General features: G+C 45.4%; 1 pseudogene; it reads right to left on the reverse strand.

Moving 5' to 3' along the window:
- Window positions 1-20,620: 20,620 nt before the first annotated feature.
- LOC148526893 (5S ribosomal RNA) lies at window positions 20,621-20,739 on the reverse strand (annotated as a pseudogene).
- Window positions 20,740-22,909: the final 2,170 nt, after the last annotated feature.

The raw sequence follows: 22,909 nt of genomic DNA on the forward strand, positions 1-22,909 counted from the left end.
TTTAAAAAAATAGCGAGCGCATGTTTCGTTCGCTCGTTCAGACATAGAGGCGTCAACAGACTGCAAAGAGCAAGCGCTCTATTTAAATATCCGGCCCCTTTTTCTGAACGAGCGAGCGCAAATAGCGTCCGGCTCTGAATCGGGCCCAGAATGTTGCTCATAAAGTGATGGTCTTCTGACTGAAAAAGGCAAAAAAGGTCAGGGCACTGTAATCTTCATTAAGACACCAATTTTACAGACAACACATTACTGATAGAAATGATATACTAAAATTAACAAATACAGGCCCTCATTCAGAGCCGTACGCTCTGAGCAGAGCGCACGCTCTGAATGAGGGCCGCCTTCCATGAAAATGGAGCATCCTCCTGGACGCTCGTATAGCTGTGGGTCACCACCCACAGGCTATACGAGCGTGCAGTTTGATGGCCGCGATGGTCTTGACCATCGCGACCATCGAAACTGCGTGCCGGAGCCTGCGGTTGAGGTTTCCAACCGCAAGCTCTGGAGTGATTTTGGCTCTATCAGAGCCAAAATCACTCCCACTGACATCACTAGTGATGTCAGTGGGCCGGCTTCTGACAGGAGGCGTTCCAGTGGGAACGCCCCCGGCACGCCTACCAAAGGGGGCGTGCTGTCAATCAACATCGACAGCACGCCCCCTTTGATCAGACACAACGAGCGAAGGACTTTCCTTCGCTCGTCGCGTCTGGCGCATGCGCATGATGGAGCTCCCTCCGTCGTGCGCATGCTCAGTGCACACCATCGACCCACTTGCGAGCGGACAGCCGCTTGCGAGTGGGTCTGAATCAGGCCCACAGTTTAATGATGCAAAATTGTTTGATCAGGGAAGTTCACATTTTGCCCAAAGTGCAAATGTTACTGTGCATTGTTACTGTGTATCTGGTGTATGATGATGACATTTATTCCTAGGCAAACATACAGGGAATCGGTATGAAATACCGCCTGCCGCAATTTCCCGGCAGCGCCTGGCCAACCAAAGCAGAGTTCCCAGCAGCGGAAGCCCGACAGCGCTGGAAATCCCAATCGTCAATAGTATTGACTAACCTAACCTAACACCCTAACCCTAACCCTCCTTAGGGATGCCTAACCCTAACCTCCCCCCCAAGTGCCTAACCCTAATCCCCCCTCTAAGTGCCTAACCCTAACCCCCCCTTCCCCGCTGCCTAAATCTAAGTCCCCTAGGGGGGTGCCTTACCCTAAGTACCCCCCGGGGGTGCCTAACCCTAACCCTCCCTCCCCCTAGCCTAACCCTAACCCTCCCAGGGGGTCCCTAACCCTAAGTCCCCCCCGGTGCCCTAAACCTAACCCTCCCCCCACCACGGCTGTCCGCTCGCGGCGCCTGGCATCCATTCGATAGGGATGCCGTGCGCCGATCTCCCAGCGTCGGGGAAATGTCAGGCGTCTACATCCGGCATTTCACCCTCGCCGGGATATGTCGGGAAGCCAGCTGCCGGTATTAAGGCAGCCGGCTTCCCGATTGTATACCACATACAGTATGGCCTCCTATATGTATAGTGAATACCAGCTGAAGATACTGGAAGTAATGCTTTTTTTATGCAATCCTTTGCTTCACTGGCTGGGGAGAAAGCAATCAAATCGCGGTTTGTAGGCAAATGATTAATGATTGGATAGGTTAGTGAGGAAGGTGGATGAGTGGCCTGGCCAAGCTGGCCCAGAGTGGTGGTATAAATATTTCCAATGTGTGAAGGTGGGTACACATTAGACGATATGTCACCCGATCGTGGGTTGGCTGGGCCATCTGTCGCATCGTGGGTCGTCTGATGGGTACCCACCTTGAGATTTAATCAGAGCGATCACTGTCGGGTCAGTTGCTGTGTAGGCTGTTAGATGGCCCTAGGGTTTCACAAAGCATTTCTACTGTCTACTGTCAAAGCATTACTACTGTCTCTGTAGATTTGCCCTAATGAAAGGAGTAACCTAATAACACAGTTACTAGGTAACAGCCGCATTGCACTTACTGACAGTTGGTCTTAGCTCTGACCCCTCCCATCTGTAACGGCCAAAGTTTATAAATGATTACTCCTATATTCGCGGTGTGTCTATGCGGGTGACATCTCAGTCATTACTCATCACAGTAAACAGTACTCCCTAATGAGGTACCCTAGGACATTTTACATTTTGTTTTATGGGAAAGAGACATCTTGGTCATGTTACTGAGCATTAGAATGAAACAGTACCCCTAATGAGGTACTCCATGAGCCTGCATGCTGACTCCAAGGATGTATAAAATTATTATATATTATTATTATTATTATTATTATTAATAATAATAATAATAATAATAATAATAATAATAATAATAGACAATGTTGAAATAATTTTGTGTTGATAGTTTTTGTAATGTCATAGGGACAATGTACTTAGAATTTAATGTTGAATTTAATTGGAGGTTGGCAACATTTTATATTCTTGGTTCTGTGAGGCTTGGGGAAATAGTACTTTTGCATATTCTTCCAAATTATTTTTACATATGATAGGATAAGTTGAGGGTAATGGACCTGGCATGAGTTCCATACACCCCGAAAAAAGGAGATGTTCACAGGGCCGGTAGAATATAGTAAGCCCATTAAGCATGGCAGGAGTGTGCTGCTCCACTCCGCAGCCCGTCTGTGCTGAAATCTTTTTTTCCACGCAGGTGCTATTATTAATATTATTATTACATTTTATTTATAGGGCGCCACAAGTGGTCCGCAGCGCCGTACATACAGTAAAGGCTACACAGAACATTACATTACAATACAGTTACCAACTTATAAACAGAGCACAAGTAACAATTAGCAACACAATTCTCCATACACAGTACAGCTGGGAAGGTGAAGGCTGTCATAGAGGTGCTAGAGAAGAAGGCTGTGAGACAGTGGGGAGGAGGACCCTGCTCTTAGGCAGGCTTGGACTGGGCTGCCGGGGATTCGGCCATGCCCTCTATTGCTGGAGGGTGTGGCCTAGCGCTGATCACCGGCTGTTAGATTGTCACAGTCAGTCTGTGGTCACGGATGGCAGGAGGCGGGTGAGTGTGAGTGCAGTGGGCGGCAGTTTCTCTGGCACTGTCTGCATCACTGATTAATATTTTCTGAAATTGCCGGTGACGTCACTCGCCGAGGGGGGGGGGCGCGGAGGAGTCTGGAGCAAGTCAGCTGCAGCAGGAAGAGGGGAGGAACCGCCCTGGCTGCTGCGGGGGGAGGTGTGCGGCTGATGCTGGAAGCGCCCAGGCTTCTGCAGGAGATGTGCTGGATGCTAGAAGCACCCAGGCTGTCACAAGGGGAGGTTGGGCAGGGTGCTGGAAGTACGGAGGTTGCTGCAGGGGGAGGTGGAGGAGGCTGAAAGAGCCTAGGCTGCTTCAGGGAGGTGGAGGAGGCAGGAACAGGAAACGTCCAGATACACAGAGACCATGTGGCACAGAGGAGCCAGGCTCCGCCCCCTCCTCTCCACGGACTGCAGTGACAGTCAGACAGGCTGTCCAGTGCTACTGCTTTCATTCCCATGCTGATAGCTGCTATATGTCTCTCCTTCAAGGAAATGTCTGCAGGTAACAAAGGAGAAAAAAAATTATGTGTGATCCAAACCCTCCCCCATGTGTTCCTGTATGTGTATAATATGTAAATGTATGTATACTATGTATGTGTATAGGGGATGGGTACGGGATACCAGCTCTCAGGATTCCAGCAGTCAAAATCCCAATGCCGGTATCCCAACAGGGTTAGGATACCAACACCTGTTGGTAGGTATCCTAATCCTTCCCCTCACCTAACACTCCATCCCCGGTGCCTGAACCTAACCCCCCCCAGTGCCTAAACCTAACCTCCCCCTCCACTGCACGCCTGCTGGATCTAGTTAGATCCAGCCAGAGTGAGGCAGCGGGAGTGGGAGCACCGAGCAGCATATTAAGGTAAGTTCTGGGCTGGGGCTGGGCTGGGCTCCGTCTGGTGGCACTGCATATGGGGCCAGTCTGGGGGCACTGCATATGGGGCCAGTCTGGGGGCACTGCATATGGGGCCACTGCATAAGGGGCCAGTCTGGGAGCACTGCATAAGGGGCCAGTCTGGGGACACTGCATAGGGGCGGGACCAAACTACAGGAGGCAATGCATAAAGGGGAAAACTACACGGGGCAATGCATAATGGTAGAAAACTATAGGGGGCACTGTATAAAGGGCACAAATACAGGGGGCACTGCATAATGGGCACTTTTGACTGAGAGCCAGTGGGGGAGCAGCCTGATACCTGTCAGGCTGGAATGGTAAGGGAGGACAGTGTTCTCCCCAGGCTGTTTTTTGTGGGTGCACCACCCGGCACTTTGGGGGCCTGCAAGTGGGGACAGTGGCCCTCATTCAGAGTTGATCGCAAGAAGCGATCGCTCACTCTGAATGAGGGCGGGCACTTCTTGTTTTGAAGTGCTGCCTCCAGGTCGCAAGCTAAGCTGTGGGTTACCACCCACAGCTTAGCTTGCGATCAGGATCATGGTCGCGATGGTCATCACCATCGCGACCATCGGGGCTTACGACCAGACCCTAAGGTTGGGTCTGGGCACTCGTAAGCCCCAGGGAACTTCCTGCTCTGTTTGAGCAGGAAGTTCCCCACTGACATCATCAATGATGTCAGTGGGGCCGGCCCCAAACAGCAAGCGGTCTGACTGGAATGCCTCCGTTTGGCCGGGCACGCCCCTTGCCCTCCCAGCAAATGGGGCGAGCTGTCACTCAATATCAACAGCTCGCCCCGTCTGCTACGAGACCCCTAGCGACAGAGCACCTGTCGCTAGCCGGGTCTCGTGCATGCGCACGACGGAGCCGGCTCCGTCATGCCCATGCTCTGTGGGGACCATCGACCCGGTTGCGAGCACATCGGCGCTTGCGACTGGGTCTGAATGAGACCCAGTATCTGGGAACTGTATAAATAGGACCAGATCCTACAGACTTTGCAGCTTTTCATAATCAGACAACTGGGCCTCTAATTAACATATAAAAATGTTATTTCAAGTTTACATCATTATAAGGTCAGGGTTTAAAACATTTTATTATTGCGAAGGCCCCACATGGCTACTTCTTGATACCTGGCTGGAAAAATTTTCTGGGGAGAACACTGTATGTGTGTGCTTATATATATATATATATATATATATTAGGGGTGAGCGGGTTCGGATTTCTGAAATCCGAACCCCCCCGAGCCCCCCCGATCCGAGTCCGATCCGAGTCAGGCTCGACTTTTCCCGCCTGACTCGGATCTGACATCGAGGCAAAACGTCATCATCCCGCCTTCCGAGTCTCGCGGGTTTTGGATCCTATATAAGGTACCCGCGTCGGCGCCATTTTCTCACTCGGCTGTGGACAGTGAAGAGGGAGGGTGGGAGTTAGTGCTGTGTAGTGTAGTGTAGTGTAGTGTAGTGCTGCTGTTGTCCACTACTTCAAAGTCCATAGGGGCTGGCTGTGTTGTGCTGTGCTGCTGTTGTTAATAGGGGCTGTGTCCACTACTTCAAAGTCCATAGGGGCTGGCTGGACTGTGTTGTGCAGTCAGTTCTCCATAGGGGCTGTGTCCACTCCAAAGTCCTGTGCAGTGTCCCAGTCCTAAAGGGGTGCTGTAGTGTTGTCCAGGGGGTGCTCTGTCCATCAGGGGTGCTCCCCCCAAGTGCTAAAAAAATAATATATTTTCTGTGTTTGTGAATTGTGTGCGCAGTAGCCGCACGTGCATCAACAAAGTAGTGCCAAGCGTGCGCCTGTGTCATAAGTAAAGGGCCGGCTGGCTTGACCGTTAAGGGTGCTGTAACCCCCGAAAGTACACTCCAGTCCAAACCAAAAAAAAAATTATTTTCTGTGTTTGTGAATTGTGTGCGCAGTAGCCGCACGTGCATCAACAAAGTAGTGCCAAGCGTGCGCCTGTGTCATAAGTAAAGGGCCGGCTGGCTTGACCGTTAAGGGTGCTGTAACCCCCGAAAGTACACTCCAGTCCAAACCAAAAAAAAAATTATTTTCTGTGTTTGTGAATTGTGTGCGCAGTAGCCGCACGTGCATCAACAAAGTAGTGCCAAGCGTGCGCCTGTGTCATAAGTAAAGGGCCGGCTGGCTTGACCGTTAAGGGTGCTGTAACCCCCGAAAGTACACTCCAGTCCAAACCTAAAAAAAAATTATTTTCTGTGTTTGTGAATTGTGTGCGCAGTAGCCGCACGTGCATCAACAAAGTAGTGCCAAGCGTGCGCCTGTGTCATAAGTAAAGGGCCGGCTGGCTTGACCGTTAAAGGGTGCTGTAACCCCCGAAAGTACACTCCAGTCCAAACCAAAAAAAAATTATTTTCTGTGTTTGTGAATTGTGTGCGCAGTAGCCGCACGTGCATCAACAAAGTAGTGCCAAGCGTGCGCCTGTGTCATAAGTAAAGGGCCGGCTGGCTTGACCGTTAAGGGTGCTGTAACCCCCGAAAGTACACTCCAGTCCAAACCTAAAAAAAAATTATTTTCTGTGTTTGTGAATTGTGTGCGCAGTAGCCGCACGTGCATCAACAAAGTAGTGCCAAGAGTGCCCCTGTGTCATAAGTAAAGGGCCGGCTGGCTTGACCGTTAAAGGGTGCTGTAACCCCCGAAAGTACACTCCAGTCCAAACCAAAAAAAAATTATTTTCTGTGTTTGTGAATTGTGTGCGCAGTAGCCGCACGTGCATCAACAAAGTAGTGCCAAGCGTGCGCCTGTGTCATAAGTAAAGGGCCGGCTGGCTTGACCGTTAAAGGGTGCTGTAACCCCTGAAAGTACACTCCAGTCCAAACCAAAAAAAAATTATTTTCTGTGTTTGTGAATTGTGTGCGCAGTAGCCGCACGTGCATCAACAAAGTAGTGTCAAGCGTTCGCCTGTGTCATAAGTAAAGGGCCGGCTGGCTTGACCGTTAAGGGTGCTGTAACCCCCGAAAGTACACTCCAGTCCAAACCAAAAAAAAAATTATTTTCTGTGTTTGTGAATTGTGTGCGCAGTAGCCGCACGTGCATCAACAAAGTAGTGCCAAGCGTGCGCCTGTGTCATAAGTAAAGGGCCGGCTGGCTTGACCGTTAAGGGTGCTGTAACCCCCGAAAGTACACTCCAGTCCAAACCAAAAAAAAAATTATTTTCTGTGTTTGTGAATTGTGTGCGCAGTAGCCGCACGTGCATCAACAAAGTAGTGCCAAGCGTGCGCCTGTGTCATAAGTAAAGGGCCGGCTGGCTTGACCGTTAAGGGTGCTGTAACCCCCGAAAGTACACTCCAGTCCAAACCTAAAAAAAAATTATTTTCTGTGTTTGTGAATTGTGTGCGCAGTAGCCGCACGTGCATCAACAAAGTAGTGCCAAGCGTGCGCCTGTGTCATAAGTAAAGGGCCGGCTGGCTTGACCGTTAAAGGGTGCTGTAACCCCCGAAAGTACACTCCAGTCCAAACCAAAAAAAAATTATTTTCTGTGTTTGTGAATTGTGTGCGCAGTAGCCGCACGTGCATCAACAAAGTAGTGCCAAGAGTGCGCCTGTGTCATAAGTAAAGGGCCGGCTGGCTTGACCGTTAAAGGGTGCTGTAACCCCCGAAAGTACACTCCAGTCCAAACCAAAAAAAAATTATTTTCTGTGTTTGTGAATTGTGTGCGCAGTAGCCGCACGTGCATCAACAAAGTAGTGCCAAGCGTGCGCCTGTGTCATAAGTAAAGGGCCGGCTGGCTTGACCGTTAAAGGGTGCTGTAACCCCTGAAAGTACACTCCAGTCCAAACCAAAAAAAAATTATTTTCTGTGTTTGTGAATTGTGTGCGCAGTAGCCGCACGTGCATCAACAAAGTAGTGTCAAGCGTGCGCCTGTGTCATAAGTAAAGGGCCGGCTGGCTTGACCGTTAAGGGTGCTGTAACCCCCGAAAGTACACTCCAGTCCAAACCAAAAAAAAAATTATTTTCTGTGTTTGTGAATTGTGTGCGCAGTAGCCGCACGTGCATCAACAAAGTAGTGCCAAGCGTGCGCCTGTGTCATAAGTAAAGGGCCGGCTGGCTTGACCATTAAGGGTGCTGTAACCCCCGAAAGTACACTCCAGTCCAAACCAAAAAAAAAATTATTTTCTGTGTTTGTGAATTGTGTGCGCAGTAGCCGCACGTGCATCAACAAAGTAGTGCCAAGCGTGCGCCTGTGTCATAAGTAAAGGGCCGGCTGGCTTGACCGTTAAGGGTGCTGTAACCCCCGAAAGTACACTCCAGTCCAAACCTAAAAAAAAATTATTTTCTGTGTTTGTGAATTGTGTGCGCAGTAGCCGCACGTGCATCAACAAAGTAGTGCCAAGCGTGCGCCTGTGTCATAAGTAAAGGGCCGGCTGGCTTGACCGTTAAAGGGTGCTGTAACCCCCGAAAGTACACTCCAGTCCAAACCAAAAAAAAATTATTTTCTGTGTTTGTGAATTGTGTGCGCAGTAGCCGCACGTGCATCAACAAAGTAGTGCCAAGCGTGCGCCTGTGTCATAAGTAAAGGGCCGGCTGGCTTGACCGTTAAGGGTGCTGTAACCCCCGAAAGTACACTCCAGTCCAAACCAAAAAAAAATTATTTTCTGTGTTTGTGAATTGTGTGCGCAGTAGCCGCACGTGCATCAACAAAGTAGTGCCAAGCGTGCGCCTGTGTCATAAGTAAAGGGCCGGCTGGCTTGACCGTTAAAGGGTGCTGTAACCCCCAAAGTACACTCCAGTCCAAACCAAAAAAAAATTATTTTCTGTGTTTGTGAATTGTGTGCGCAGTAGCCGCACGTGCATCAACAAAGTAGTGCCAAGAGTGCGCCTGTGTCATAAGTAAAGGGCCGGCTGGCTTGACCGTTAAAGGGTGCTGTAACCCACAAAGTACACTCCAGTCCGAACCAAAAAAAAATTTATTTTCTGTGTTTAGCCGCACGTATATATCAAATCGATATAACATAAATGGAGGACCAAACTTTCTCCGATAAAAATAAAATAGAGAAAGATCAAGAACCACTTCCTCCTAGTGCTGAAGCTGCTGCCACTAGTCATGACATAGACGATAACATGCCATCAACGTCGTCTGCCAAGGCCGATGCCCAATGTCATAGTAGAGGGCACATACAATCCCAAATGGCAAAGTTCAGGAAAATGACCTTGAAAAAGACATTTAAATCAGCTGAAGAGAAACGTAAACTTGCCAATATGCCATTTACGACACGGAGTGGCAAGGAACGGCTAAGGTCGATCCCTAGTATGTTCATGACTAGTGGTTCAGCTTCACATGACGATGGAAGCCCTCCTCCCACTAAAAAAATCAAAAGAGTTAAGCTGGCAAAAGCACAGCGAAGAACTGTGCTTTCTAAGAAGATATCACAAATCCCCAAGGAGAGTCCAAGTGTGGTGGTGGTTGCGATGCCTGACCTTCCCAGCACTGGACGGGAAGAGGTGGCTCTTTCCACCATTTGCACGCCCCCTGCAAGTGCTGAAAGGAGCACCCACAGTCCACTTGCTGATATGCAAATTGAAGATGTCACTGTTGAAGTACAACAGGATGAGGATACTGGTGTAGCTGGTGCTGAGGAGGAAGTTGGCGAGGAGGATTCTGATGGTGATGTGGTTTGTTTAAATCAGGCTCTGGGGGAGACAGTTGTTGTCCGTGGGATGAAAAAGCCCATCACGGTCATGCCTGGGCAGAAGACCAAACATTCCACCTCTTTGGTCTGGCAATATTTCTATCCAAATCCGGACAACAACTGTCTTGCCATATGTACCATATGTAAAGGTGAAATAAGTAGGGGTAGGGACGTCAACCACCTAGGAACATCCTCCCTTATACGGCACCTGCAGCGCGTTCATAAAAAGTTACTGTCAAGTTCAGAAACTTTGGCTAAGACCGTAAGCAGTCCAGGGACACCTAAATCCCGTTGTCCTGTTGTATCCAAGCGCCTGCAAACCACACCGTCAACTCCCTCCTCGTCAATTTCCTCCTTAGTCAGGATCGGAAGTAGTCCTGCAGGCCATGTCACTGGCATGACTGACTCTCCTATCCGGGATTCCTCTGGAGGATCCTGCATTGCTACGCCTACTGCTGCCGCTGCTGCTGTTGCTGCTGCTGGGAGTCGTTCATCATCCCAGAGAGGAAGTAGGAACACCACTACTTTTACTAAACAATTGACCCTCCAACAGTCCTTAGCGAGGAGGATGAAGTACGACAGCAGTCATCCTGAAGCAAAACGTATAACTGAGGCCTTGACTGCTATGTTGGTGTTAGACGTGCGTCCGGTATCCGCCATTAGTGCAGTGGGATTTAGACAATTGATGGAGGTAGTGTGTCCCCGGTTCCAAATCCCGTCTAGATTCCACTTCACTAGGCAGGCGATACCGAGACTGTACAGAAACGTCAGAAAAAGTGTCCTCAGTGTCCTGAAAAATGCCGTTGTACACAATGTCCACTTAACCACGGACATGTGGACAAGTGGAACAGGGCAGACTAAGGACTATATGACTGTGACAGCCCACTGGGTAGATGTATCACCTTACGCAGCAACAGCAGCAGCGTCACCAGTAGCAGCATCTCAGAAATGCCAGCTCGTTACAAGGCAGGCTACGCTGTGTATCACCGGTTTCAGTAAGAGGCACACCGCCGACAACCTCTTAGAGAAACTGAGGGAAATCATCGCCCAGTGGCTTACCCCACTTAGACTCTCCTGGGGATTTGTGATATCTGACAACGCCACCAATATTGTGCGGGCATTACATCTGGGCAAATTCCAGCACGTCCCATGTTTTGCTCACACAATAAACTTGGTGGTGCAGAATTTTCTGAAAAGCGACAGGGGCGTGCAGGAGACGCTTTGGGTGGCCCGAAAAATTTCTGGCCACTTTCGCCATTCAGCGACTGCGTGCCGAAGACTGGAGCGCCAGCAAACACTCTTGAACCTGCCCCGCCATCACCTGAAGCAAGAGGTTGTGACGCGGTGGAACTCAACCCTCTATATGCTTCAGAGGATGGAGGAGCAGCAAAAGGCCATACAAGCCTATACATCCACCTATGACATAGGCAAAGGAGGGGGTATGCACCTGACTCAAGCGCAGTGGAGAATGATTTCCGTGTTGTGCAAGGTTCTCCAGCCCTTCGAACTTGCCTCACGTGAAGTCAGTTCAGACACTGCCAGCTTGAGTCAGGTCATTCCCCTCATCAGGCTTTTGCAGAAGCAGCTGGAGAAAGTGAAGGAGGAGCTAAGACGGAGCGATTCCGCTCGGCATGTGGGACTTGTGGATGAAGCCCTTCATTCGCTTTGCCAGGATTCCAGGGTGGTCAATCTGTTGAAATCAGACCACTACGTTTTGGCCACCGTGCTCGATCCTAGGTTTAAAGCCTATGTGGTGTCTCTCTTTCCGGCCGACACAAGCCTGCAGAGGTGCAAAGACCTGCTGGTGAACACACTGTCAGCTGAAGCGGAACGTGACACGTCAACGGCTCCTTCTTCATTTTCTCCTGCAACTGGGGCTGCCAGGAAAAAACTTAGGTATCCTAAGCAACCCGCTGGCGGTGATGCAGGGCAGGCAGGACCAAGTTTGGACATCTGGTCCGGACTGAAGGACCTGGCAACAATTTCTGACATGTCTACTGTCACTGCATATGATACTGTCACCATTGACAGAATGGTGGAGGATTACATCGGTGACAGCATCCAAGTAGGCATGGCAGACAGTCCATACCTGTACTGGCAGGAAAAAGAGGCAATTTGGAGGCCCCTGTACAAACTGGCTCTATTTTACCTGAGTTGCCCCCCCTCCAGTGTGTACTCCGAAAGAGTGTTTAGTGCAGCCGGGAACCTTGTCAGCGAAAGGCGTAGGAGGTTGCTTCCACAGAATGTGGAGAAGATGATGTTCATCAAAATGAATTATCAGCTCTTCCAGGGAGACCAGCCTCCAGAAGGTACAGAGGGACCTGTGGTGGTGGATTCAAGTGGGGACGAGTTAATACTTTGTGAGGATGAGGATGTACACACTGAAGAGGGTGAGGAATCGGTGGATGAGGAGGATGAGGATGACATCTTGCCTCCATAGAGCCAGTTTGTGCAGGGACACATTAATTGCCAGCTTGTTTTGTGGGGGCCCAAACGAACCAATCATTTCAGCCACAGTTGTGTGGCAGACCCTGGCGCTGAAATGATTGGTTTGTTAAAGTGTGCATGTCCTGTTTATACAACATAAGGGTGGGTGGGAGGGCCCAAGGACAATTCCATCTTGCACCTCTTTTTTTTCTTTGCATTATGTACAGTTTGGGGCCTAGTTTTTCAAACTGCCATCCTGTCTGCCACTGCAGTTTCACGCCTAGATGGGTCACGTGTTTGTGCCGCCCACTCGTGTCGCTTAGCATAGTCATCCAGCTACCTCGGTGCAACCTTTTGGACATAAAAACACTATTGTGAGGTGTGAGGTGTTCAGAATAGACTGGAAATGAGTGGAAATTAAGGTTATTGAGGTTAATAATAGCATAGGAGCAGAAAAACCTACAAATTCTGTGATTTTAGCTGTTTTTATGCTTTTTTAAAAAAAAATACAGATCCAAAACACAAAACCCAGAACCCAAAACACGGAAGGGTGGTTTTGGCAAAACCAATCCAGATCCAAAACACGAAGAAAGATCCAGATCCAAAACCAAAACACAAAACACGAAAAGTGGCCGGTGCACACCCCTAATATATATATATATATATATATATATATATCGCGAACCTAAAGGGGTCAACGATTATTCATATTTTAATTAAAGGGGGCATGGATTATTGCCAATCTAATAAAAGGTAAAAGATAAAACTAATACATATATATTGCAAAAAATATAAAAGTTACAAAAACTAAATTAATTCAGCAATTATAGGGCGGAATTCAATCGTTTTCGTGGCCCGCATCTCCCATCTAAAGTGACAGGAGTTCACGGGCCACTATGCAATTGTTCCAGATTTTCGTGCTGATTGTGCCCAAAGTGGTCGGGGTTAGCCACGTAAAGCAGCTAAACCCGACCAAAGTGCTGGGCGCGATCGCGAAAAGTGATGTTTGGGCGCCCAAACATGTCACTTTTCGCACATTTCAGCTCTCACCCCCCTGGGGCTGCGAGCTGAAATGTAGCGCTGTCAGCTGATCATGCCCGACAGGAGCAAGAATTTAATAGCTTCGTCGGGCGCGATGGGGGCAGGAATCAATTGAATTCTGCCCATAATGTTTAATTTATTTCTATATGTATAATATAAAGAAAAAAAAAAAAATCCAGTCTTTTTTGTACAAAAATTTTAAAGCACAATAGAAATTTAGAACAAACAATGAGTTAACCACAAACTCAGTCTCCAGGCGCTATTAAATTGATCTGATGATGTTAGATTGTTAATAATATCGTAATCTATAGTACGCCGCTCCCCAATAAAGTAGATCTGTTACTACTTAATGGTTAGAGATTATATATATATATACACAAGAGGAATAGAATAAACTATTCCGCTTGAGGGTGCGCGATATCATAGATTAACTAAGACACAGATGTAAAAAATCATTAATATTTAATAATATAATATAAAAGTACCTAGTTCTTGGCTAGGCTTGCATAAAACCATACACCACACAATTCCAATAATACATATATATATAATTATAATGGAACAATATCCTGATATATCCCCACTTGACTGTTGATAAACAATAACGTGCCTAGAAACCAGTAGAGCATGTATCCGATCATATTCTTTCACAATCTCACTCTAGGTAGCAATGCTACAATGCTGCCAGGATTGTTCATATATCTTATCCAATATCAATTGATGATCTCTTATTCATTTATAGAGAAAATATGAAAGGTCCTTTATCAAATGAGGAATAGAACCTCTTAAGTGGCTTCTTCTTGTGGAAAAAAAAGAAACAAAAAGCAGTAGGGTATAATGGTATCAACTGCTCCGATATAATAGAGCTCTCATTGGCCGTATCCCGTTTTCAATCCGACATCAGTCTTCACCGCTGTTAGCGCAACACCCGCCGTATTTTGCCAAGGAGTAATGGATATTTACTATCATTCATAAGTCATGTATCGCCCCATATGGAATAATAATGGGCATACTCACAGTCTTGTATCAGACACTCCTGGCTGGCTCCGGTGTTAATCTTTTTAGCGTATAGCATGTATAAAGGGAATCGCATCCAGCATCTGAGTCTCCACGAATATCATCCAGTAAGTATCCACAGATATGCCAGGGGTCAGGACTGGTCCAAACAATGTCCCTATAAATGTCCTTGACGCGTTTCTCTGCCTGGTTCAAATGGCAGTTTCTTCAGAAGGTCAGTAAAGTTCTCTATAAATGAATAAGAGATCATCAATTGATATTGGATAAGATATATGAACAATCCTGGCAGCATTGTAGCATTGCTACCTAGAGTGAGATTGTGAAAGAATATGATCAGATACATGCTCTAGTGGTTTCTAGGCACGTTATTGTTTATCAACAGTCAAGTGGGGATATATCAGGATATTGTTCCATTATAATTATATATATATGTATTATTGGAATTGTGTGGTGTATGGTTTTATGCAAGCCTAGCCAAGAACTAGGTACTTTTATATTATATTATTAAATATTAATGATTTTTTACATCTGTGTCTTAGTTAATCTATGATATTGCGCACCCTCAAGTGGAATAGTTTATTCTATTCCTCTTGTGTATATATACAATAAAAATTGATTTGCAGAAACATATCATCATGTTATGCAGTGGTTGTAGGTAAATGATTTCCACTCAATAGGTATGAAGTATTTGCTTGCAGTATGTAACAGTGTGACAAAAAGTATACTATTACAGTTTTAGTGATGGTCAGCTAGAAATACTATACCCAAATACTGTAGATGCAGGACGCACTACGTAGCCTGGCAGGAGAAGTTGAAGAACTTTAGTTTTTAAACCACATATTACAATATTAGCCTGCTTGATGGGCACACTGCGGTTCCTTATTTATGACCATCTGCAATGTTAGAATCTTCCTACGATGCTTGTTACCTGAAGAGAAACAAAATTGTTCATCCTATTTACATTAGAAGAAACAATAGTTTGAAGGAATTTATGCTCTGCAAACTCTCTTTGTTCTAGTGTAGGGGTTCCCAACCACGTTTTATTAGTATTTTATAAATGAATACGATGAGAATATTTAAATTCTATAGAGATAAATGAAAATTTTCACTTATTTTACTTCTTTCAGATACAGTTATTACCACTTTTGCTATTTGTGTGTATCTAATAAATGTGATGTGTTAGACAGAATGTGATTTTTACACTGAATTCAACATCCCTAAATTAGGCGAACGCACATATTCACATGCAGGGCTGCCTGGTACTGACAAAATAGGCAGCTCCCCCCCGGACCTTAATGGGGATGCACAGTGCAGGGACAAATGGATATGGGGGGCACAGGACTGGTAAGGCTGGACTGGGAGGGCACAGGGGAGGCTGGACTGGGGGGGGCACAGTGCAGGATAGGCGGGTCCTTAATGGGGAACAGGGAAAGTTGGCTTGTCGGGGGGGGCAGTGCAGGAAAGAAAAAGGCTGGACTTGGGAGGGGGGACAGGGTAGTGAAGGCTGTCTGGACTAGGGGGGCCACACGGCATGGAAAGGTGACTGGACTGGGGCGGCACAGGGCAGGGACGGTTGACTGAAGTAGGGGGGAGGCACAGGACAGGGAAGGTTGACTGGACTGGGGGGGCACAGGACAGGGAAGGTTGGCTGAAGTAGGGGGGAAGCACAGGTCAGGAAAAGTGGCTGGGCTACAGGGGGGCAGGGAAGGCTATCTACACTAGATGGAGGGGTACAGGACAGGGACTATGTACCTACCAGGCTACCTCATTTCTTCAGCGGGACCAGAGAGAGCTGGGGGTCCGGGTAGCAGTGGTGCAGATATGCAGCTGCTCCTGATTGGCTGTTGTTTCACGAGCTGTGATTATCTGGCAGTCGGTGCTACATTTGAAATGCCAACCATGGTGCTGTTTCTTGCTGACTGCCGGTGCATAACTGAACCGCTGCCATCCGGGTCCCCCGTGCTCTCCGTGCCAGGACTCAGGGCCCGGCAGTCCCCCTGATGGTGGCCCGGTTCACATGCAAGATATGTGATTTTTGAAAACATTTTTGAGTAGTGTAATTAATAAAATATGTACCTCCCATGCCCCTTATAAGTCACTTTTTACTTTATAAAGGACTGGGAAACTTGGAGGCACAAACATGGGTCTTTAGGGGAAGCATGTCAATCAAAGTTAGTTAAATGAACCTCTACCTTTCAACTTTCTCCTGCTCCCCTTCTGTATTCTGTCCATTTCACCCTACCCTCCTACTTTGCCCCTCTCTCCTGTCCCCTCCCTTCTTTTCTCATCCACTCCACCCTTCCTCTCTCCCATCCCCTCCATTCTAGCACTACTTTTCATCCCCTCCACCAATCCTCTCTCCGGTCTCCTCCATCGCCTCTTCTCATCGTCATCACCCTTCCTTTCTCCCATCCTCTCTGTCATCCCCTCCAATCTTGTTTTTCTTTAGCGTGGAGGGGTACCCAAAGCATATGTATGCACCTGGGCCCATCACTTGCTAGCTCCACCACTGTAGTAGATGCAAGTGAGCCATATCCAAAGTGTACTTTTTGTTAGTAGAGAGTGTTCTGCGACCTTGTGCGCTACTGCGCATGCATGGCCATACCATGTGTCTTCAGCTCCATCCTCCATAGTGAAAAGACATGAGAGTCTCTATATAAAAGTATGTGAGATGGCGGTACAATGACCCTGCTAGTTCCATTTTACCACCACTATACACACACACATATATATATATATATATATATATATATATAAGCAGTCCAAAAGAACACAGCACTCGATGGGCTCTATCAAAATGTCACATAGCAGTGCCTTTATTGGTCTACTTTTCAGGGCATCAGCCCTTTCATCAGGACACACTTGCAAAATAGGAATAGCGCACTCATGAAACTCAAGAAACTTTGTAAATAGCCCGGTCAGTAGCTTTCATCAGCTGGAAGATTTTCAACCGCCGCCACCGCAGCTTCTAGGTGTAGCAGGTGACTTCAGCATCTCACATCCGTATTAGCCACTCCCAACGCATTTTGTCGATGACTTTGTCAGGGGTGTCATCGACGAAACGCGTTCGGCGGCAGTGGTTGAAAATCTTCCGGCTGATGAGACCTACTGACCGGGTTATGTAGTGTTTCTTTTTTCTATGTGTTTGAGCATTATTACAAGTGAAACATTTTTTTGATACCTCACGAGTGTGCTGTTCCTATTTTGTTTGCATGTCTTAGAAAATTTGGAATCCTCCCAGCAAGAGGATTGTTTGGATCAAGCAGCCGATACATCTTGGAAAATTATCTGGATACTCTAAGAACTATTTTGCGCTGAAGTGCATCACTGTGTATACGAGACATATATATATATATATATATATATATATGTATTGTGACACAGTCGGGATAGGGGTCCCTCTCCTGGGGTAGATGGACTCCCTCTTTACACACACAGCAACCAGAGAAACAGGACACAGTTCTGGGGTTCTCTTGCAAGCTGGATGGAGCCATTCTTTATTGTACCAGACATATAAACAAAATAAAACATAAACAAAATCTTAGCCCGTCTGGGCTCTAACTAGACTGTAGGTTCCCTCACAAAATTTTGTGGTTAGATGGACGAGGTCATGCATCTGTGTGTGGAGGCTTTTCCATTTGTAACTCCAAGCGGTGGACTCGTTGGGCATGAACAAATGTAGTGACTCCCAAGCGAGTTAGGATCTACTGTTTTAGCTTTACATAGTCCTTTGCATCAGCCAGGCACAAATCATAGTAGGCCTTTTGTGGTTCTCCAGACAGGAAGGGTGCCACAAGACTTGTCCACTGTTCCTTGGGCCAACTCTCCCTTTCTGCAGTTCTCTCAAAGGCCGTGAGATACGCCTCCACATCATCACTTGGAGTCATCTTCTGTAAAAAATTACTAGGGCGTATGGAGCAAGTGTGGGTTGGAGGGTCAGTGGAAGCATCTCCAGACTGGGCTACTAGGTGTTATTTTATGGCTTGGCTGTTTTCCACTATGGCCTGGTGGGATTCCTTGATAGTGACTTGTTGTTGCCTGAGGGCTGCCTCCAAGGCCAATAGTTGCACCTGGGTGGATTCTTGCTGAGCTCTGGTAGCTTCCTGCTGAGCCCTGGTAGCATCTTGCTGAGCGGACGTAGCCTGAAGCAAGGCTTTTTGCAATGTCCTTCATGTTGTCTTTAGGGGTAGGCTGAAAGCAGAACCTGGCCTCTCTGAGCATCTGCTGACGCCATCTTCATGGATTCCATAATCTCGTGTCTGTCCCTTTAAATTTTAAAGGAAAATTTTTCCTTGCTGCAATTTCAGTGTGTGACTGCCCACATTCTCCACGAATTGTGACACAGTTGGGATAGGGGTTCCTCTCCTGGGGTAGATGGACTCTCTCTTTACAAACACAGCAGCCAGAGAACAGGACACAGTTCTGGGGTTCTCATGCAAGCTGGATGGAGCCAGTCTTTATTGTACAAGACATATAAACATAATAAAACATAAACAAAATCCTAGCCCGTCTGGGCTCTAACTAGACAGTAGGTTCCCTCACTATGAGAAAACTAAACAAGTTCACATCCACAGTACTTACAGGTTTGTCTCAAACAGTGTCTCAGACCAAGCTATCCTGTGGGCCTGCTCTCCCAGGTGTGAGACACTCAACCACAACTAAACCCAGCTTATATCAGCCATTTCCAGGTGCAAGCCCTAATGAGCCTGCTTCCAGGCTGAAAGGCCCAACACCTGGAGTGGCCTGTGGATGGAGCCCTCCCTCTCCTCACATCCACACCCCCAGGACCCATTCTGGCTTTTCACCAAAGTCGACATTTCTAGTCTGTTTTGTCAAACAGACTTCTCCTGGGATTTCAAAAGACATAGGACAGGAACCTGGGACACACATAGAAGCCATTCCAAACTTTTCCAGTGTTTCTATCACAATATATATATATATATATATATATATATGTTCAAAGTGTACCAGGTAATAGAGCGACTGACGTATAAATAAAACGGTTTTTGTGCAATAGTGCTTGCAAGTATGGTACAGACAACATGTGTTTATAAGATGTGCAAATAGTGCTTGCAAGTATAATACATACATCATGTGTTTATAAAAATAAATAACACATTTTAATATTAAAAAAGGGGGGACCTACATAAGTTAGGTCCGTTTGAATGAACACAGCAAGTGCAATTGTTAAATATATACAAAGTGCAATCGTGCTGATAAATAAATAAATATGCCTTATATAAAATTCATATATTCTTATAAAAGTTAATGGAAAGATATATAAATATATAAAAAACAGGAGAAACATATAAGGTCAAAGCATAGAAGGATCAATACATATTAACAATTTAAAACTGATATTTAAAAGGTTCCTAAATTGTTAAAAAAAGGGAGGTAAATAGATAATCCAAGAAGTAGCTTAGAAGGTATATTTTATCTGTGTCAGTTTATTCAGGCAAAGGCAGCTTTTTACCAATGCGTTTCATCCATTTAGGGACTTCGTCAAGGGGTAAAGACATTCAGTGGTAATCGCTTTATATACCCACTGTTAAACAGGATTAAAGTGTCTCATTAGGCTAATTAGTGATGTCACTTCCAGTTTGTTAAAATTGGAATTGTGTTAATTCTCTTTAGTCTCATTAATCAATGTAGGTAATGGGAGTTTATGGAGTGATAGAAGTCATTTCCAGATGGTATTGCAATTATAAGCCATATCCTGATCGTTTGTGCATAGGTGCAACATGATGTTCTCTCCTACCGCCCGCTTCATGATGATTCGGCCGCCATGTTGTTGTGGTCCGTCTGGTGTCCACATCAAGATCACTTAGCCGCCATGTTTTCGCAGTCCGTCTTAGCCCTTTTCAGGTATAGTCGTAAGCATCCTCGGTTAGTAATCTCACTGCCCCGCTCTGTGTTATGGTCATGTTGTATCACATGGCCTTTCTCTGCATCATCGTTGCTAGGATTACCCGACTGTTATTCCCTCAGGTTCCGTCCGCAACTAATGATGGTTAGAGAAGGAAAACATTTTCAACAATATAACTCATTTAAAACACGCTTTAAATGCCTAACTATCACATGAATCGGCATGATAACTAAAAAAGTTATTAAATTTGTAGCAGGATAAAAAATATGTTCAGTATAAAATTAGAAGAAAAAGTACTAATTCCTATGTATGTGGATCCCAGAGAAATAGTAGTCCATGAGTCAAGGTAGAAAATGTGTATTTCTGATATTTTGTGAAAAGTGCTTAATGAAGAACAAAGAAAAAATGTACATAATAAAAAGTTTTTTTTAATTTTTTATTTTTTTTTATTTTTTGGGGTAGTCCAATGTATATAATCCATGAAAAGGTAAAAAATATAAAAAATAATAAATAAATTCCAGTCGATAGTCCAGTTCTTCTTAGATGTCCAGATAATGGATTGGAGATGTAAAAATGGCTTTAGCAAAGTTCATGATTCTTAGGCTTGCATGTGGACCCCTTTCCTTAATAAATGGTCTGAGTGGCTACTCTGTGCTCTGCTGTGGATAACATCAACTACAAAACTGGGTATTCCCAGGAGGTCCCCCATCCAAGTACTAACCCAGCCCAATTATACTTAGCTTCCAAGATCAGACGAGATTGGGCGTCAGTACAATGGTAAGGTTGTAGGTAATGCAGGGTATCCACAGCTACCAACTCATCCATCATAGGAAAGGGGCAATCTCGTAACTTTTGTTAAAGCCATTTGGAGTCATCAGAACATTTCACACTGTGAGAGTTTCTTGCCAAGGTCTCCTCCTCTTTCCCCCAAGGTTACTTGTTCTATGGCCTTGAAAGTACATTCTTCAGGATTAGATCTATGATGACTGATAAAATGTCTGGATACTGCGTATCCTTCAACTTTATTCTTGATATTGTGGATATGTTCTTGAATCCTTAGTTTTAGGGGTCTTTTGGTCTTCCCTACATACTTCAGACCACATTGGCATTCTAATAGATAGATGATCGAAGTTTAATTATAATTCATAAAGTGCTTTATCTTGAATTCTTGAGAGTCATTGTGATTATAAAAGACCTTTCTTCTTGGATGGAGGCATCTGCAAATATTGCAGCGGCCACATTTGTAGCATCCCAGACATGGAGGAAGTATGTCATTTTTTGCTTCATCTCTCAGCATACTTGGCGCCAAGGAATCTTTTAGACTTTTTCCTTTTCTGAAGAGGACAGTGGGTTTAGGAGGAAGAATATCTTTTAAAATTGGGTCCATGAGCAGTAGATTTCAATGTTTCTGGAAGCTCCCCTTGATTCTGTTCTCATGTCCATTATACCTGGTCACAAAAGGTACAAAATTCTTTTTGTCTGTAGTTTCCTTATATTTCAATAGGTCTTGTCTCTTTAGATTTTTTGTTCTTTTGGCTGCCTTGTTCAAAAGTGCCACTGGATATTCTTTCTGCGTGAACCTTTCAGTATATATTTTGATCTGGCCTTCGCAATCACTCTCTCTAGTGCAGTTCCTCTTAATTCTGTGGAATTGGGAGTAGGGAATATTGTGTTTCCATTTCCTTAGGTGTCCACTCTTGTAATGTAAATAGCTGTTGGTATCCACCTCTTTTATGTGGGTTTTGGTGGTCACTTTCCCTCCCTCCTGTTTCAGAACCAAATCCAAGAATTCTACTGAAGTGTCACTAAAATGGGACGTGAATTTTAAATTCATGTCGTTATTTTCGATATGTGTTAAAAATAGTTTAAAAACCTCCTCTGTTCCATTCCAGATAATAAGGATGTCATCAATGTACCTTTTGTACATGATTATTTTATCCTTGTAGGGATTGTTAGTGTACACATATTCTTTCTCCCAATGGCCCATAAAAATATTAGTGAAACTTGTCGCGAAAACAGTGCCCATCGCTGTGCCACACACTTGGCGATAAAACACATTTAAAAATTTAAAATAATTGTGTTTAAGTATAAAAGTCATAATATCACATAAAAATTTGCAGTGGTTGGTACCCATATGTTCATCTTCCTCCATAACTGCTCTACAAGCATCTACACCTTTTGTGTGTTCAATGCAGGTGTACAGAGCTTGTACATCTATAGTGATCCATTTGTAAGTGTCTTTCCATTCTAATTCTTCCAAGTTTTGTAATAGATTCATAGTATCTTTTAAATAAGAGTCTAGTTTGACCACATATTTCTGCAAGAATACATCCACATATTCTGAAAGGTGTGAAGTGAGTGAGTCAATGCCTGCCACAATAGGTCTTCCTGGTGGATCAATCAAGGATTTATGGATCTTTGGTAGAAAATAAAAAATGGGGGTAGTGGGATTGGTTGTCATCAGATATTGATATTCTTCTTTACAGAGGGTTCCATTACGGTGACCTTGTAGAAGTAATATTCTAAATTCCTCTATATATTTATCTAGAGGATCCTGTTGTAGCATTGTATAGGAGGCCTTTGTCTCCCAACAGTCTAGTTGCTTCCTTCAGATAGGCTTGTTTATCCATAATAATCAAAAAATTACAAAAGAACAAAGAGATTATCATCAAACAAGCTGATAAAGGGGGGGGGCCTTTATCAGCTTGTTTGATGATAATCTCTTTGTTCTTTTGTAATTTTTTGAGGGCATGTTTTTCGTCATTTTTAAGGTTCTGCCTAGATATCTTCTGTATGGTCGGTTCACATAGATCCTTCTTCACTTTTTCATTAAAAATTTCTATGTGGCTGCTTTTAGACTCCAACAGGTAGTATGTTGATTTGCCTTTTAATCCAGATTTTGACATTGATTCAAAATTCTTAATTGACACCGTTTCTTTCCTTAGAAAATGCCTTTTCAGA

Source organism: Taudactylus pleione, unplaced genomic scaffold, assembly GCF_031769625.1.
Source record: "Taudactylus pleione unplaced genomic scaffold, aTauple2 ptg000093l, whole genome shotgun sequence".
Taxonomy (NCBI): domain Eukaryota; kingdom Metazoa; phylum Chordata; class Amphibia; order Anura; family Myobatrachidae; genus Taudactylus; species Taudactylus pleione.